Source organism: Cavia porcellus, unplaced genomic scaffold, assembly GCF_034190915.1.
Source record: "Cavia porcellus strain 051 isolate PalLab524CR breed Dunkin Hartley unplaced genomic scaffold, mCavPor4.1 scaffold_31, whole genome shotgun sequence".
NCBI classification, from domain to species: domain Eukaryota; kingdom Metazoa; phylum Chordata; class Mammalia; order Rodentia; family Caviidae; genus Cavia; species Cavia porcellus.
Window position 1 is genome coordinate 37,686,819 of NW_026947514.1, and position 12,495 is coordinate 37,699,313.

The 12,495-nt window shown below is 41.3% G+C and overlaps 1 protein-coding gene across 10 annotated transcripts in view; it reads left to right on the plus strand.

Annotated features, from left to right (window-relative positions):
- Window positions 1-12,495, plus strand: part of Wdr89 (WD repeat domain 89) — a 56,641-nt gene that overhangs the window by 12,204 nt on the left and 31,942 nt on the right. For all 10 annotated transcript variants that reach the window (XR_010044852.1, XM_063241044.1, XM_063241043.1 and 7 more), the window contains exon 3: window positions 9,381-9,584. The gene's annotated coding sequence lies outside the window, so the exon portion shown is untranslated. The remainder of the gene's footprint in view (window positions 1-9,380; window positions 9,585-12,495) is intronic.

Below are 12,495 nucleotides of genomic sequence, written 5' to 3' on the forward strand. Positions count from 1 at the left end.
CAGCATGAGTCTTGTATCAACTACAAGGGCCAGGAGTGGTGGTACACACCTGTAATCCCAGCAATTGGAAGGCTGAGGCAGGAGGTTCGATGTAAGTTTGGGTCCAGTCTGGGCTATATAAGCCTGCATGACATGATGAGACCCTATCTGAAAAGAAAATTTATAGGAGATCAGGTCAAGCATATGCCATGATACCTGGCTTATAACATTTTCTTGCCTATAATCCCAGCATTTGGAGGCTGAGGCAGGAGGATCACTGGGAGTTTTAAGGCCAGCCTAAATTACATAGTAAGACCCTGACTCAAAAAACCCGCATTGTGTGTTCTGTATTACTTTCTAGATTTTCTTGGTCAATCATTAATTGTTATTAAACAACTTGAAACATAAAATTTTTACATAAAATTTTTGGCAGCATCTGTGATAACAGGAGTAGTTCAAGTTAGAAGATGTAGAGACCATGAAAATTTTTAACTTTTGAGCTTTAGTGTGCTTATTTGTTTTGTTTTGTTTTGTTTTTTAAATTTTTTGTAAATTTTTTTTTGTCTTTTTCCTTTTTTTATCGGTACCAGGGATCGAACCCACGACTGCCTGCTTGCAAGGCAGGTGCTTATGCCACTGAGCTAAATCCCCAGCCCCCTAGTGTGCTTATTTGTAAACTAAGAGTAATTTGACAAATACCTGCCCTACTTACAATTTACATAGTGAGAATCGAACAAAATAGTAAATACAGTAGTCCTTTGCAAAATGTAACATTCTTGACAACAAGAGCAAGGCAGAGTAGTACATCATGATCCCTGACTTGAAATTATGCTACAAAGCTACAGTGATTAAAGCAGCATAGTATTGACAAAAAACAGAAAACTAGACTTGATCAGTGAGATTGCAGAAACAAGTCTAAGCACACTCAGCTACCTTATCTTTGACAGAGTGGGCAAGCACTTTCAGTTGGAGGGAAGATAGGTTTGTTAATAGTGCTGGGAAAACTGGCTTTCCACATGTCGAAGACTGAACCTAGACCCACGTCTGAACTAAAGTAGAAATGGATCAGAAGTCTAAATATTAAAACAGACACTAAATCGGCTGGAAGATAAAAAGGGTAAAGTTTTAGAAAATGTAGGAGTAGGCAAAGATTCATAAACAAAACCCCAGTCCAATAGGGACTGCCCCAAAGATCAGCAGCCAGGATCTCATCTTACTAAAAAGTGTTTGCACAGCAGAAGAAACCTCCAGTAGAGTGAACAGACAACTCACAGAATGGAAAACAATTTTTATCAGCTTCTTCTCAGACAGAGGACTAATACCTAGAATATGCATAAAGAATTCAAATCAGACCCCCCAAATGTAAAGACCCAATCCAAAGAACACCTTAGTGAAATAGAACCTTCTTAGATAAAGATGTACAAACAGCAAATAAATATGAAAACATGTTCAACATCAGTGATCATTTGTGAGACTCCAATTTCATCAAAATGGCAGACAAACAAAGATAAAAATACATGAAATTATTTTGCTCACAAAATATAACCTTAGGTTGTATAAATGGGCAGGGGTAAAATGTTGGAGGGATGGGAGGACAGTGAGGAAAAAATAAGATACACTATGTACAGGTACAAATTGTCTATGCTGAATTCGATCAATAGGGCAAACAGACTAATATAAAGATAAAAAGTCAGCATTCAAAATATAACCTTTTGTAAATGGGAGGGGATGAAGTGTTAAAGAGGGGTGGGGAGGACAGTGGAGAAAAATCACATGTACTTACTATGAACAGGTACAGATTATCTACAGTGAATTTGATCAATATGGCAAGCAGGCTTAAAATATAAAAAGAAAAATATGTAAAATTATTTTGCTGACAAAATATAATATGTTGTCTTAGTACCTTAAAAAAAGATTTCAGAGTTAGCATTAAGTTTGTTTGAACTCTACTGGTATTTGTGTTTTTATGTATTTAGCTCTATCATAGTTTTGCCGTTTTAGAAGTTGATTGGATCATAAAGTGGTGGTGCATGCCTGTAATCCCAGCACTGGGAGCCTGAGGTAGGAGGATCAAACTGAGTTTGAGACCTGCCTGGGCTATTAAGTGAGCACAAGGTCAGCCTGGACTGCATAATGAGACCCTGTCTCAAAAAGACAAAAATAATAACGTTAGCGTGCCTTCAAATTTCACTTAGCTTTATGAATACTACCCGTCACAGGGAGATTAGAAGAAAGCTCTTCTAAAGATGAATAAACTTGGTGTGCCGTCATAATTAAAAATCTGCTTACAGCAATGTGCATTGCTCTGTCATGTCACTAAGGTGTTCCCTTAGTATTTAGTAGGTAGCCACTGAAACAAATACTGGCTCCAGTCTCTCTCTCTCTTTTTTTCTTTTTTTTTTTTTGAGACCGAGTCTCACTATATAGTTCAGGCTGGCCTTGAACTCTCAGCGACCCTCCTGCCTCAGCCTCCTAAGTGCTGGGATTACAGATAAGTATCACCAAGCTTGGTAGCTCCAGTTTCTAAACATTCATCTTGACGGCCAGTGCTTTTTATTGAAACCCCCTTCTCATTCCAGTGGTGCTGGGCATGGAACCCAGGGCCTCACACAATACTGAGCAAGTGAGCACTGTACTGGTGAACTGTATCTTCCCTTTTTGTTGGCTAAAAGAAAAATTACCATTTCTGGCACACATGTCTCACTGGGTTGAGCCCCTAATTCTGGTTACTAGCTGTGCAATCTTGGGCTATCTAACTAGTCTATTTTAAATAGTTGGAAAACTTCCACATTTGCCCCCAGCAACCTGTGGTGCTGTGTTTTGCATCATTGGTATTCAGGTTGGCCTTGAACTCACCCAGGCTGGCATTGAGCTCAAGGTGATCCTCCTTCTCACCCTCCTACTATCCCCAGCTACAGTAAGTTTTGAAACGGGATTTTTCAGGATTCTTGTTTTTTTGAGAGAGTCTTTCTGTATAGTGCAGGCTGACCTTGAACTTGCAACGATCCTCCTGCCTCAGTCTCCCAAGTTCTGGGATTCCAGGTATGTGTCACCAGGTCTGGGAGGGTTTTAAGATTTTTTTATGAAGGAATTCTTAAAATTTCTCCCTGTTTTGCTCTGAGATTGTAAAATCAAGCTAAGATTTTTCTTAGGATCTAAAGTTGGAGTTTGAGAATCATGTAAATTCCAAATTTGTGAATCTTTTTTAAAAAATCTTGAATGATTAATACATGGATTTTTTTATATTAGAACATTCATAGAGATAGTTTGATCTTCTAAAGAATTCTGTAAAAGTCACATTTTGAATATATTGTTAGAGCTAGAAATTACATCCAACTATCAAGTGTTGGTTGAAGGCTTTCTGTCTAGGGTAATGTAGGATATGACTATGCAGTGATCTTTCCGAATTCTAACTCTTTCTTTAGCTGTTGGGGTAAATTGGCCCTCTCAGAGTAATGCATATTTTATCAATATTATCCCAAGTCAATTTATTTCTTAGGCAGCATTGTTGCTTTCCAAAAACAAAAATGGAAAAAAGACAGTTGCTTCTGAGGCTCAAGGGTTTTGTTCCCTGTTTAAGCCAGCTATTGCATATATATATGAGTGTAGTCCTTGGCTTTGCTTGTTTTCCTCTATTTAGTATATTTTGTGGGTATTTATATTTGTACATTCTTTGACAGGAAGTAGGATTTCTCAGCCTCAAATTGATAGAAAAACTGATTCCCTGCCATTAAGAAGTTCATACTGTGTTGTCTCTAAGAGAAATGGAAAATTAACACTGCAGTACGTTTAGTGCCAAATTATTTCTTTATGAATAACAGGCAATATTCTGGCATTCACAGGAAGTAAAAACTCATATTTGTTGGATTAAGATTTTTATAAACTAGAAGAATCTGAAGTGGCTCTAGGAGCAGGGATAGTATCCAGGTAACAACAAAAGGTTGTAAAATTCTTAGAGTGACAGTTGTCTTTGTAGTTGTAGGAAAAATTTTACTGAGTAACACATTTTACCATTTAAAATATTGATGAGTGTGAAATGCAGTAATTCACAAATTGAAACTTTTAATATCTTACAGAAACAAGAATGTATTATGGTAGTGAAGTTTTATATACTTAAGAAATGTTGGTAAAATCATGTTTGCTTTTGTTTCCCACTTAGTGTCATGCTGAATTTCAGTATTTTTGATATTTTAATTTCTAAGAATAGAAACTTCATTTGAAGTTCCTCCTGTAGAAAGTAAGAATCAGTCCTGTTGTTGCCATCGTTATCTAGGAACTATTTAGATGTTGAGAGCAGTGTTTCCTGTTCTGCCGTGTGTTCAGATCCGAGGTAAGAGGGGGCCAGTGGAAGGCTCCCACTGAGGAGGTAGGTGTGAAGGGCAGGACTTATGAGCTTGTTGACTCTTGTCTGTTTTCTTTTAAATAAGAATGATTCTGATTTTAAGCCTAGGTAACTAAAGAGATTGTGAGGTTAACAAAGAATAAAGATTATAGGCGTGCAAGAGTATTTAATTTGAAGTTTTAGCAGCATATCTACGAGTAGGGATCTAGGCACTGTGTCAGCTTCCCAAGTGCTGGGTGACGGGTGTGTGCCACCGTGCCTGGCTCAAAACGTTTACTTTCCGAGGTCATTCTGACTTCAGACATTAGAAATATGGCATTAAAATTTTGGAGAGAGATCAGAACTGAGGTAAAAGCCTGTGAGTTTACACAGAGGTAATAATTTATATTACTTAGGTAAGAGAGGAACTTCTGAGGAAAGTTCAGTTCTATTTTAACTTCTTATGGTTAACAACAAAAATTTGAGTAATTATTAATATGCTAAACCATCGTGTTGGGAGACTGGAGTCAGGTCCTAAATGGTTGTGATTCACTTTGTTTTGGACTGGCTACTAGATGGCTGTAGTGACCAGGGCCAAGGGCAGGGCAGGCAAACACTGGAATAGTTGGATAACGTGTGTCTTAATTCACATGTTAGTAAAGTCACAGTTGACACTACACTGGGTTAAGTCCCTTTAACCCTCACATCAGATTTAGGAAGTGTTAATTTTTTGGTTATAATATTCAGCTTTACAGGATGGCTCAAGGATTTTGCCTTTTGTTGGATTTTTCTCTGATCTCAGGGTCCTTACTAGGTTCAGAAGAGAGGAAATGAGTTCAGAACTTACCAGATCTGATCTTGGCAAGACATAGCAAAAATGTTTAATATTTATAGTACAGTATTAGAAAATCTATAAATATTTATGCTTAAGGTTTTCACTACTATGTTGATTTGTTTCAACATACTTCTTTTGGATATTCTTGTAATTTCAAGTACTAAGTAATGATTGTACCTCAAAATATCTGGGGGTTTTTGTTTGCTTTTGAGATAAAGTTTCATTGTGCAGTTCAGGCTGGCCTTGAGCTTACTTGTAGTCTAGTTTGGTCTTGAACTCAATGATCCTCCTGCCTCAGCTTCCCCAGTCTAGGATTACAGGTATGAGCCACTATGCCCAGCACTACCTCAAAATGTCTTAAAAACAACAACAAAATGGATTTCTGTCTGTCAGTTTATGTCTGTTACAGTGTTGCCAGAGTTGTGGGGTGTAACTGAGCACCTGCTTAGTATGCACAAAGCCCTGAGTTTGGTTTCTAGCATCCAAAACAAAACATTTTCTCATCGTATGAGAGGTTTTAACATAGCTGTCCTGTGTCAGGGAGCCTCATTCTGACTTAATCTTACGTCAGTCACTGATTCACGGTGGAAAGTTAAAGAATCATTAATATAAGTAAGTTAAAGCGTATTTCTTCGTGGTGATGTAGGTTACCATTTTTGGAGGAACAGTCACACCATGGATTTACCATAGAAGTGTCCAATTACATCAAAACAGTCTGGTTGAAAAATACAGTGAACGATTAAATTTAAACATTTTTAATAGTAAAAGATACATTGCCATCATCCCCTCCACCGTACTTCCTGTTGTTCCTGCCTCTTTTTGAGCAGCTCTGTGAGTCCTCTTTGCTGTGTCTTTATGTTTGCACAGCTGTCCTTAAATTGATTGAAATTCCTTACTTTTTTTGAAATAGGGCCTTCATATGTAGTCAGGCTGGCCTTAACTCACAGATGTGTGCTTTTCTTGTCTTGTCCCGTGCTGCTCTCTGTAATGCTCAGCCTTGACTTTCATCCTTACTGTCCCTTACGTGTTTGTCCCCTCAGCGGCTTCATGAAGCCAGTGCCGTGGATTCTTGGCTGAATGCAGTCTGGCTTCAAAATTCCCAGTGATCCCACTGTGTCAGCTTCCTGAGTGCTGGGTGACAGGTGTGAGCCACCGTGCCTGGCTCAAAATGTTTACTTTCCGAGGTCATTCTGACTTCAGGAAAAAGCCAGCTGCTGCCTGTGCCAGAACCCGAGAGGAAGGTGGAGGAGGACACACATTGGGTGGCATGCAGCAGCATTCACCATAATTGTGATCATATCTTATAAAGACATGTAGTTTATGCCTGTTAATTCTTCACCATTAACTCTTTATGTTTCAGTCCTTTCCCCTTTTGGAATTTGAATTACATTAGGTTAGAGTTGAATCTTGGCACATGCCCCTCAAATTCCACTTGGGTTTGGATGAAGTGTTGGTCTTAGGCCCATATGGTTTGCTCCAAGCCGGAGGAGAGGTAAATGCTGGAAGCCTTAGGAAATGGGATCTCATGGAGGGCCCTTAGATTATGTTGCTGGGTCCTCGGAAGGTGGTCCGCTGGACTTGCTGATGGCTCTCCCAAAGGATATGTTGTGAAACCTGAGTTTGGGCTCACCGTCCCTTCCCTGTCCCTGCAGACCTGACTGGAGATGGCTATGCATGCTGTGTGCCGCAGATGTGACTGACCCGTGTTGCCTTGGGAGCCTCCCAGGCGTAGCTAGGGAAGCCTGTGCTGTGTCCAAGCCGGCTGTGTGGCGCAAGGCCTGTGTTGTGGCATTGCAGAGCTCATGAATGTGGAGGATCTGCAGTCAGTCTGCCACTCCTCGCCTGTGTTACTTTAGGTATTTCAGATTGGATAATTTCTTTTGCCCTGTCTTAAATGAATTCATGGGTTTTTCCTTCATCTGGTTTAAGTGTGTCAAGGCCCTTTGAAAGAATTTTTCATGTCTTACTTGGAATTTGCTTAAGTTTGTCATACTTTCTCTCAGGCTTAGTCTTAGGAATTAAATTAGGAGCTAGTGTGAGATGCACACTTCTAGTACTGCTATTCAGTAGGCTGAGGCAAGAGGATGGTAAGTGCAAAAGCAGTCTGGAGAATTGAGCAAGTCTTGGGAGCTAAAAGAGGCCTGGGGTGTAGCTCAGGGAGAGGGCACCCCTGAGTCCAGTCCCTGCTGTGGCAGACTGCAGTTGCCTACAGAACTTGTACTGGCTCTGGCTTCTTCCTCAGCCTCCTTTCTTAGCCCAAGCTGACTTTCTGTTTCTCACCAGTTACTGCCCTGGCCTCCCTTTCTTCTCTGCCCAAGTCCAGTATCTTGCTTCCTGTTCTGTTCAGGTCTTAGGTGTCAGGTGTCATCTCAGGGGAAAGCTTCTCTTTAGCAGTTGAGTCCAGAGGGCTTTCCTGCCGTGCCCTTCTTGCCTTGTCCCACATTGCTTTCTGTAATGCTCAGCGTTGACTTCATCCCTAGTCACTTACATGTGCGTCCTCTCAGCAGCCTTCATGCGGTCAGTACCTCAGGTTCCCAGCTGAATGCAGTGTTCTAAGCCTACCTGGTGTAATCCGTCATGAGTTACTTTTTACGTTGATGGTTGATATGTTTTTAAATTTCCTTTTGTTTTTGTTCTTGTTTTATTTGAGCTGGGTTTCACGCTGTTGCCTTGGCCAGCCAGGTATTCTTGGACTCAGGTGATTCTACTGCCTGAGTGTTTAAAGTAGCTGGAGCTATAGATGTTTACCACTGTATCTAGCTTGCTTTGCAAATTCTTGAATGGGGAATTTGATTATTTTTAATGTTGTTAGAACTTACTTATTTCTAACTATGATACATGATATTGAAGTAGCTGGCTTTTAGACAGTGTTAACATGATTTTTTTATATATATAATTATAGCCAGCGTGTGCTTTTTTTTTTTTTCTTTGTCTTTTTTGAGGCAGGGTTTCAGGCTGGCATTGAACTTACTTTGTAGCCCAAATTGGCCTCGAATTTGCAGTGATCCTCCTGCCTCAGCCTCCTGAGTGCTGGGAGGACAGCTCTGATTTTTAAGTACCACTTTGTTGTTTTTTGTCTGTTTGAGACAGGGTCTTGCTTTGCAGTTCAGGCTGGCCTTGAGCTCACTTTGTAGCCCAGGCAGGTCTCGAACTCGCAACAATCCTCCTGCTTCAGCCTCCCGAGTGCTGGGATTACAGGTGTTTGCCATCACACCTGGCTTTTAATATCATTTTTAAACAGAAGAAATAGTAAACATATAGTTTCCAGAATCATGATATTCTACATTGCTGCTGCTTTTTTTTTTTTTTTTTTTTTCTTTTTGAGACAGGGTTTCACTATGTAGTTTAGCCTAGCCTTAAATTCACTTTATAGCCCAGGCGGGCCTTGAACTCACAGTGGTCCTCTTGCCTCAGCCTCCTGAGTGCTGAAATTACAAGGCATGTACCTGGTTTACACTGCTTCTAACCATTCCATATTAAGACACTGGGTCACTAGGAAAGTTTCATTTCTCTGGTTAACCAGATGGTTATTCTGGAAATGAAAAGGCTGTTAATTGTTCTTGTTGAAAGAAGCTGGCATACATGACCTCCTTGTGAAAAGTGACTTGTGGGTCAGTTACTTGAAAAATTGGACATCTCAAGGTGTTATGAGGAAAACCTTTATTTTTTAAAAGTTACTTTGTTACATCTGTAATCTGAAGAATAATCTTCCTTTGTGAGAGGAAATGATCCATTTTCTCCCACTCCTCCCTCCTTTTCTTTTGTAACAAGTTTCTACACTTCAAAAATTGCAGTTTTTGAGATAAACAGTAAATCCCTTTGGGACTCTCTCCTCTCTGTAAGGGCTCAGCCACAACACCCCCACCTAATAGTTAATGTTTTACTCTGGCTCTGTTCTGGTTGAAACCACAATGTTCCCACAGCTTTTGTTAGTGCTCTCTTTTAACCACAGCCTCTGTTTTCACTGTATCTTAACTGCCCTCATTGTGTAACTTCAAGAAAATATCTGCTAAACTTCTGCTTCTGTAAAATTCCACTCAGCTCACCCTGACACCCACCTAACTAAAACAGAGGTATAAAACCTCTACTTCCCTGGAGCTCAGGGCTCAGAATTTGGAGTGATCCACTCCTCTGTGCCAGCTGGCTCAATAAAGCTTGGTTCTTTGTACTTCTCCAGAGTGCCGCTTGTGTTTCCTACACCACTGGTAAATCTGACTTTCCTGTAACATTTGGTTCCCTGACCAGATAACTGACCACGCTGGCCCATTGAGCCACCAGCTCGGCGTTGGAGAGCAGCTGCTAGGAACCCTTCCAAGAGAACAAGGTGGCACGACCCTGCCCTGGTCAGCAGGACCTCCTTCATTGGGTGAGGGCAACTGATGACTGCACCCTCTTCTTCAGACTAGACTCAGAGGACAAGTGGACTGGTCATCTGTTTAGACTTTAGAGGTAAGGCCCTGGAGTTCAGGCTCAGTTGGGTCTGTTCCAGCAGACAGAAGGGGAGCTTGATTACCTTCCAAGGTCTCAGGCCAGAAAACTCAGTAAGGGATTTCCCAGAGGGGAAGAATGTTTAAACTCTGAATGTCTGTCAGCATGTGTGTGAATGACATATGACAACCAGTCTGTGCAACTATACAGTAACTATCCCAAACCATGTAGTCTTGTTGGGCCCTAACTAACATTTCCATGGCAGTGTCCTATAGCATAATGGTGACTCTCCCCCCATAATAGGAGGCTGACCAGACTTGGGTTTATATGGGTGCACCTTTGCCAAGACATGCCTAAGTTCCCACATGGGGCATGGCCAAGCAGGCATCTGAATGGTATCCTCTGGGGATACCCACTTTTGTTGTACCTCCATTCAAGGGACATAACCCGTAGGCAGCATACACAGTAAGCCCACAGTCTTAGACCATGTGATTAAGAATTTCAAGGAGGGATTTAATGGACAGTATGGAATTAAGTTGAAGCCCACAAAATTTTAGACCCTCTGTGAAATAGATTAGTTCCAATTTAGTGTTCGATGGCTCCTGAAGGAACCTTAGACATCCAGATAGTGCATGCATTATGAAAAACTGTCAGAGGCCACCTATTTCTTTGTTCTGATGCCTGGATTCTTGGAGTCTGTCCACCAGACTCACCTCCCTACTTAGGATGATTGTTGCCAGCTACTCTTGACCCTCTTCAATACCAGAGAACAGTGCAGGCCAGTAAATACCCTCAGACTCTGGACCTCAGTGATCACAAGCCCTCCTCTGCCACCTGCTAGCCACAGGCTATAAAATTTCCTGGAATGAGGCTCAAATATACAAACAGAAAGTACATTATTTGGGGTTTGACTTAGAAAAAGGATTCAGGTGCCTGGACCCCAAGAGAAAAGAAGTCATGTGTTTCATTCTAAGGCCCGAGAATAAAAGATAGCGTAGAGTATTCCTTGGTGACACAGGCTTCTGTCAAATTTGGATTCTGGGGTTTACTGACAAGGCTAGGCCTTTGTAGGCTTTGCTGACAGGACGAGAAAATGAAAGAGCTGTTAAACTAGACCTTAGAACAGACTGAATCCTTTTGGACCACAAAATGACTACTATCAGCTGCCCCAGTACTAGGCATTCCTGATATGACTAGACCCTTGAACCTGTTTGTTGATGAACAAAGACATGTAGCATTAGGAGTCCTAACCCAAAAGATTGGCCATGGGAAAGACCCATTGCCTGTTTGTCAAGTAATGTCGACTCTAAGGGTTGGCCTCTTGCCTGATAGCACTGGTGTCAACCGTCCTCCCGATCAGAGAGACAGACAGATTAACCCTGTGACAAAAGCTGATCGTCCAAGTCTGATATGCTGTTACTAAATAGTTGAGGTTACCACTGGCTCTCACAGCTGTATTTCTCAAAGGACTGCTTTGTGAAACTCTGGCTCATCTTCTGATAGACCAAACCTCTGAACCCAGCTATCTTCTTGCTCACTGAGCTTAGCCCCCTGACCATGACTGTCTCACTTTGACCATTGAGCTTTTTGCTACCTGGCCAGATCTGCAGATGGAGCCCTTGTCTGGTGCTGAGCATACCCTGTTTAATAGAAGTAGCTCAGTGAAGGATGGAAAACTCAGGCTGGTTATGCTATTGTTACCATGAGGAACCAGGCCTCTTACCCAAAAGTGGCCTGCCCAGTAGGCTGAACTGTGGGCCTTAATCCAAGCTCTCAACTGGGCAAAAGGAAAAAGATAAGCATCTCCACTGACTCAAGGTTTGCTTTCACTACCTTCTCTGTCCATGGTATGTTTGTTATACAAGGAGTGTAGGCTCCATGGCAGAAGGAAGGCAAATTAAAAGCAAGGATGAAATTTCCTAGTTCTTGACTACAATTTGGAAACTAAAAAGGATTGCCATTATCCACTGTAAGGGACACTGGAAAGTAAAAGACACTGTCACTCTGGGAAATCTGAAGGCTGATAAAGCTGCAAAAATGGCAGCTGAGGGCTCCACCTGGAATGCAAATTACTTGAAGCCCAACTCAGAAACCCAACATGAAACACCCACTAAAACTACCCTGTCTCTGCAGCGAGATCCTCTACTACTCCAAGGAAGAAACTGGCTCAACAGGTAGAGGTCCTCATTGGCCAAACAGTGTTTGAACTTCGCCCAATAATCAGATGATCATTCTTAAAAATTTGGTCTATGCCAGAGTAAAATGCCATCATGTTATCACCCATGAAGCAAAAGCTGCTGCTGTGAATCAGTTTCTAGGTTGCTATTGTTATTTCCAAAATAAGCCTCAATTTGTGCCTTGATCAGTCAGAGATGTCAACCTGCATAAGGACAGAACCTCCATCTAGACTTAAGCCCCACCCAGTATCAAACATAATGGACTTTCCCCCTTTTGTCACATACACAAACAGATTTTATAGAAATCAAGCCATGTAGAAAGTTACATATATCTCCTGGCATGCATCTGTACTTATTCTGGGTGGCCAGAGACAGTTTGCTCTAAAAAGGAAAAGATCACTGAAGTCTATAGGTTATTAGGGAAGGAAATAATTCCTAGATATGGGCTGCCCATAGGCAGCGACAGTAGACCTGCATTTGTGGCAGAAATAACCCAGAAACTGACTAAGGAATTAAAAATCAGAACTTAACATAAAGCATACAGGCTATAAAACTGGAAAAGTTGAAAAAATGAATAGGACTTTACAGTCCATAATGACTAAATATCACCAAGAGACTGGCACAATGGGTAGATTTGCCTCTTGTGGCCCTCCTCAAGGTCCCAAGTTCACAAGGGTCCATGAGATACACACCCTTTGAATTTGCATGGGAGACTCTATCCATAGTTAGGGGTCTCCCAGGGAGCCTTCAACAGC